This window comes from Phocoena sinus, chromosome 16 (assembly GCF_008692025.1).
Source record: "Phocoena sinus isolate mPhoSin1 chromosome 16, mPhoSin1.pri, whole genome shotgun sequence".
NCBI classification, from domain to species: Eukaryota; Metazoa; Chordata; class Mammalia; order Artiodactyla; family Phocoenidae; genus Phocoena; species Phocoena sinus.
The window spans coordinates 42,149,949-42,156,834 of NC_045778.1; positions in this window are offsets into that span (position 1 = coordinate 42,149,949).

The window sequence follows — 6,886 nt, forward strand, 5'->3', positions numbered from 1 at the left end:
CAACCTAATACAATGCAAATCATAAAAAATCCCAGCAGGCCTTTTGATAGATATTGATCAGTCATTCCTAAAATGTATATGGAAATGCAAAAGATCCAGAATAGTCAAGGGGAATTAAGATCCCACAAGCCACGTGGTGTGGCCAAAAACAAAACAAAACCAGAAGAGTCAAGTCATATTTGTAAAGGAAGAAGTATTTGGAAGACATACACTTCCCAATTTCTAAAGGTACTATAAAAAGGTGCAAAAATCAAAACAATGTGGTGCTGCTGTAAGACTAAGAATGTTGATCAATGAAATAGAATTGAGAGTCCAGGAAACACAATACATTTTTGGCCAGTTGATTTTTTGACAAGAAGTGCCAAGACAATTAAATGAGAAAAGAATAATTTTTTGACAAGTAGTGCTATAACAACTGAATGCCCATATACAGGAAGATGAATTTAGACTCTTATCTCACATTGTACACAAAATTAACTCAAAATGAATCATAAATGTAAATGTAAGAATTAAAACTATACAGCTTTGAGAAGAAAACATGGAAAAAACATTCCATAACTTCAGCTAGGCAATGTGTTCTTAATATTTAAGACACTGTTAAGAAAATGAAAGACAAGCCACAGGCTGGGAAAAAATATTTGCAAATCATGTATCTGATTAAAAAATACTTTTACATAGAACAGAAATAACTTTTACAACTCAATATTAACTAAAAAATTAACCCAGTTTTTCTAAGTGAGGACTGTAGAATATTGGAATAGATATTTCACCCAAGAAGATGTATAAATGAATAATAAACATATGAAAAGATGGCCATCATAATTAGTCATTGGGGGAATAAAACTACAACGAGATACTACTTTACACCCACTAGAATGGTTACCATTAAAACTACTGAGCATAACATGTGAAGATGTGGAGAAGTCTGAAACCCTCGTATATTGCAGGGGAGAATGTAAAATGGTATCGCCACTTTGGAAAGATACCTTGGTACCTCCTTAAAAAGTTAAACATAAACTTACCAAGTGATTCAGTGATTTCATTGCTAGGTATCTCCTCAAGAGACATGTAAACATATGTTCACACACACACAAAAATCTTTTCTGGGAGTATTCACAGCAGCATTATTCATATGTCAATCACCAGAAACAATTTCCATCAACTGGTGAACAAATAAATTGTTTGTGGTATATCTCCACATTGGAATATATTCATCAATAAAAACGAACAAATTACCAATGTATGCTACAACATGGATGATTCTCAGAACACTGTGCTAAGGCAAAGAGGCCAGATGCAAAAACACCTACATATTGTATGTTTCTGGAATGTCCAGAAAAGGCTAGTCTACAGAGACGACAAAAAAAAAAAAATCAGTGTTAGTCTGGGCCCGGGGCTACAAACAGGGATTCACTGCAAACAGGCAAAGTGGATCTCTTAGGGGTGATAAAAATGTCTTAAAACTGACTGCACAATTCTATGTAAATATAATAAAATCATTGAATTTTACATTTATGATTGATAAATTTTGTCACATAATTCATACTTCAATAAATCTGTTTTTAAAAAGTAAGTAAACCGATGGGAATTTCTTTTTCCCAGAGCAAGACTGAAAACACACACACACACACACACACACACACACACGAAAACCAAAGCATATATTCACTGGTTGATAAAAGCAAAAGTATTTTCCGCATCAAGAGTTTGAGTGTCGGACTTCCCTAGTGGCGCAGTGGTTGAGAGTCTGCCTGCCAATGCAGGGGACGCGGGTTCGTGCTCCCACATGCCGCGGAGCAGCTAGGCCCATGAGCCATGGCCGCTGAGCCTGCGCGTCCGGAGCCTGTGCTCCGCTCCGCAACGGCAGAGGTCACAACAGTGAGAGGCCCACGTACCGCAAAAAAAAAAAAGAGTTTGGGTGTCAACACTTTCTGATTAATTATTTGTACTGTCTGCCACATATTTAGCTTACTGCATAGATGTTCCAATCAGATATACAATTTGCCTTAATGCATTAAAACACCTACACCAAAGCAATAATTATTTACCAACTTTTTAAACAAAATTTTCATCATATATTTTGTGAATGAAAAAAACCCTAAAAAGTTACTATTACCAAAAACAATTTTAAAAAAATCAGCAGACTAAATTGCGTAAGCTCTTGGAGGGCCTGCTTGGAGAATAGTTGAAATATAGAAGAAAACATCCAGCAACTAATGGTCAAAGTGATATAAACACAGAAATATTCCTATGTTTAGGAAGGTAGAAAAGAGAAGATATTTTTGACAGCTTTATCATAATGAATAAAATTTTCAAGCAGCCTTTGAAAATGGCCTAGCACATATGTTTTATTTACCTGCATTGTTATTGCTTTAGCCTCTGAACTAATAAATATCAGAAGAGAATTACATTTAGTACTCTGAGATTGACTGTGACATGGAAAGCAAAAAATCAGTGAAGCTATAGAAAAGCCTGGTGTCAAAATACTAGGAGAAAATTAAATCGATTTTAAAATATTACTTTTTAGTTAATGTTTACTGTGTAAGATATACAAACACATATGAAGATATGTATAGAGATATAGACAGACGTATGTGTATCTATGTCTATATATACCTATTTATATATAATGTTTTATTCACTGGATTTCCCGTGACTCATTTAGATGACCTTGCGACAGGGCAGAGAAGATGCAGAAATACAACTTTAAATCCTAAAACAATGCTGGCAGAGCTGGATATACCAAACAGACCTTCTGTACAAATAGAAATCAATCCCCAAAGCACAGTATTTTGTTTTCAATGTTTTATAAAGTACTGGAGGTATTTTTTCTATAGACAATTGCAAACATATGTCTTATCTTATTACTTATATTTACTTAATGCTCTATGAATCTCAGATGAATCTGCTCCAACAATCATTTCATGCATCCCAATAAAGCAGCTGATATTCCATCTGAGTGTTAAGGTAAGTGTTATTTTCAGAACTGTTTCATGTGTACTACACAAAGAAAGCGTCAAAATGAGTGAGGAAATTTTCTATTTCTAGGAACATATGCTTTTTAAAACATTTTTCACTTGTTCAATGACTGAATAGATGTTTCCACCTTAATAAATGAAAATATAATGCCCATATCAATTATATGCTTAAGGGAATTTGCTTTACATCCTTCCTGGTTGTGCTGTTACCTTCTACAACAGGGGAAGATCGGTTGAGCAATACAAAAATTTTTAATATAATTTATGAAGGGCATTAGAGTTTGTTAAGCTGCAAACAAGAACTCTTTAAATTTAAAAACACATACAGTTCATACACTTGCAACCTCTTTACTGCAAATGTGACTTTTTTAAGCTACGGAATTTTTTTTTACCCTGTTGGTTTTGTTGAAATTAATGTAAACTTTTTGTACATAAATTACAGGATGTATGTATCTAATGTACCTAAAAGTTTATGAATCATCACTGCCCAATTGAACTTTCCATTGATGGAAATGTTCCAAAATTTGCATTGTCCAGTATGGCAGACAGCAGGCATACATAGCTATTGAGCACTGAAATGTGGCTAACGTGACTTAGAAAATAAACTTTTAATCTTATTTAACTGTAATTAAATTTAAATAGCCACATGTGGCTGTGGCTTGTGGATTAGAAAACACAGAAAGAGGAGGAAACTTGGAATCATACTTTTTTATTATCTATAGTAATTTTCATTAGAATTCTAGGTCAGATCTGTATAAATCAGAGCCAAGTGGAAGGTTAAACAGAGCTGGCAAATTTGGGTTTTGTTTGTTTGTTTGTTTTTGTTTTTGGCCATGCCGCGCTACCTGTGGGATTTTATTCCCGACCAGAGGTTGAACCCAGGCCCTTGGCAGGAAGAGCACAGAGTCCTAACCACTGGACCTCCAGGGAATTTCCCAGAGCTGGCAAATTTGTGCTATGTATAGTCCAAAGTCAACTTGCATTCAAGTTCAACTTGCAGTATGTCATTTTGATTTGCTATTTATTGTTTGCTCTTTTAATGATTTGGTCTTCAGTTTACCCTAAAATATTTAAATTTAGATGTGAAGTGAGGTCATTTCAAACATTTGAAAAGGATTTTATTCAAAAGGCAGTATTTCTGTGGGAATTTGTGATAAATAGATCAAAGGGACCCAAACCTTCAAACATAAAGAGATTGATAGTCAGTCCTTGTTACTCCAATCAAATGTACTTTTCAGAAAGTGTCATTTATTTTCTCCACTGTATTGTATATGTAGAATATTTAGAAAGTTCTAAAAAGTAGACTCATCAAGCAGGAAGGACTCAGTCAAGCAAGAAGGTCCTTTATGGAAAGCATAGGTTGTCAGAAATTGTACCACAGCTCACTGTTGCTTTGTTCTTTTTATGTTTTAGGTTTCTACTATTTGTGTTAGTTTCTAAGACTATGTCTTCAATTTCTTTTATCTCTTATTATGCAATGTTTAATCTGCTATTAATTCCATTTAATTTCATCTGTCACATTGCAGTTTTCACCTCTACAGGTTTGATTTAGGTCTTTATTACATGTTTCATATTTCTGATTAACTTTTTTCAGAGCTTTATTGAGATCCATTTAAAGTGTAAATTGAGTGGTTTTTTTGCACAGAATTGTTCCATCTTCCCTATAGTCTAATTTTAGAACATTTTTTTTTTTTTTTTTTTTTTTTTTGCGGTACGCGGGCCTCTCACTGTTGTGGCCTCTCCCGTTGCGGAGCACAGGCTCCGGACGCGCAGGCTCAGCGGCCATGGCTCACGGGCCCAGCCACTCCGCGGCATGTGGGATCTTCCCAGACCAGGGCATGAACCCGCGTCCCCTGCATCGGCAGGCGGACTCTCAACCACTGCGCCACCAGGGAAGCCCTAATTTTAGAACATTTTCATTTATTTATCCAGTAAAAGAAACCCCATGTCCATTTGCAGTCTCTCCCCATACACTAGCAACCTCCCCCCATTCCCATGCCAGCTCCCAGCCCTGGCAACCACTAATCTATTTTCGGTTTCTTCAGATATGCTTAATCCAGATATGTCACATTAATGAAATCATACAATATCTGCTCTCTTTCAACTGGCACTTAGCATGTTTTCAAGGCTCATCTATGTTTTAGCATGTATTTTTACTTCATTCTCTTTTATTGCTGAAAAATACCCCATTTAATGGATGTAGATTTTTGTTTTTTTCCATTCACCACCTGAAGGGACTTGGGTTGTTTCTACTTTTCAGTCCTTGTAAATAATGCTGCACTATGGATATTTGTGTACAAGTTTTTATGAGCATGTTTTCATTTCTCTTGGATATATACCTAGGAGTGGAATTGTGGTTCATATGGTCACTATATGTTGAACATTTTGAGAAACTGCTAAACTGTTTTCCAAAAGCAGATGCACCATTTTACATTCCTACCAGTAACATGAGCAGTCCACTTTTTCCATATCCTTACCTCTTATTATCTTTTTGATTATACCTCTGCTTATCTTTTTGAACATAACTGTTTTAAAACCCTTGCCTGTTAATTCTAGCATCTATTTCTATTCTGAACAGTGATTGATTTTTCTCCTAAACATGGGTTTTCTTTTCCTGCTTTTTTGCAAGCTTGTTTTTTTTTAATAACTTCATTGGCATATAATTGCTTTACAATGTATTAGTTTTTGCTGTACAACAAAGTGAATCAGCTATACATATACATATATCCCCATATCCCCTCCCTCTTGCGTCTCCCTCCCACCCTCCCTATCCCACCCCTCCAGGTCATCACAAAGCACCCAGCTGATCTCCCTGTGCTATGTGGCTGCTTCCCACTAGCTATCTATTTTACATTTGGTAGTGTGTATATGTCCATGCCACTCTCTCACTTTGTCCCAGCTTCCCCTTCTCCCACTGTGTCCTCAATTCTGTTCTCTATGTCTGTGTCTTAATCCTGCCCTGCCTCTAGGTCCATCAGTACCATTTTTTTAGGCTCCATATATATGCGTTGGCATACAGTATTTGTTTTTCTCTTTCTAGCTTGGTAGTTTTTAATTGGATGCCAGACATTGTGAACTGTACCTTACTGGTTGCTGGACATTTTTGTATTTCTATAAATATTATTTAACTTTGGTCTATCATATACTTAAATGATTTGTTAACCGTTTGATCCACTTGGGCCTTGCTTTTAAGATTTGTTAGGTGGCACTAGAGGCGTGAGGTGTCTAGGGCTAATGCCCTATTACTAAGGCAAAACCTGTCTGTGTACGCCAACCAACGCCCATGGATTATGAAGTTTTCCAGCCTGACTGGTAGAAGGAGTTACTGACCCTGAGTGATCTCTGGGAATCCTTAAAACCCCTTCGGGGTAGTTTCCTCAAACACAAGATGCTCAGAACTCAGCAGAATACTGGAGAAAACTCTACAGAACTCCGAGTTCTCTCTCTGAGCAACCCTCTCCTTTCTGCTATACTCTGGAGGTCATTACCTGCCTTGGTCTCCCACAAACTTTCGGCTCCAACCGGTCAACGCAGGCAATTCGCTGGGCTGTGCTTAGGTTTTCTCTCCCAAACCCGCATCCTGGAAAATCTTTGAAAGGCTGTAAGCATTTTGAGCTGATTATTTGTTTCCTCAGTCTCCAGGATTAGTTATCCGTTATTGATGCCAAGTGTCTCGGAAGACAGACCCAGCGTTCTCCTTCAAGGGCAGATTTCTTTTTCTTTTTCTTTTTTTTTAAAATAAAGGTAACTCTGAGAGTTGCCCCTAAAGGCTAAACAGAGCAAACGTCTTTTCTCTTACTCTGAGAACTAGGCAGCGCGCCACTGAGCGAGCTCAAGCGGCACCTCCAAACCTCAGCACCGCCTACGGGTTACTACGCAGGCGTAGAACTTCTGCGCGCCTGCAGGGC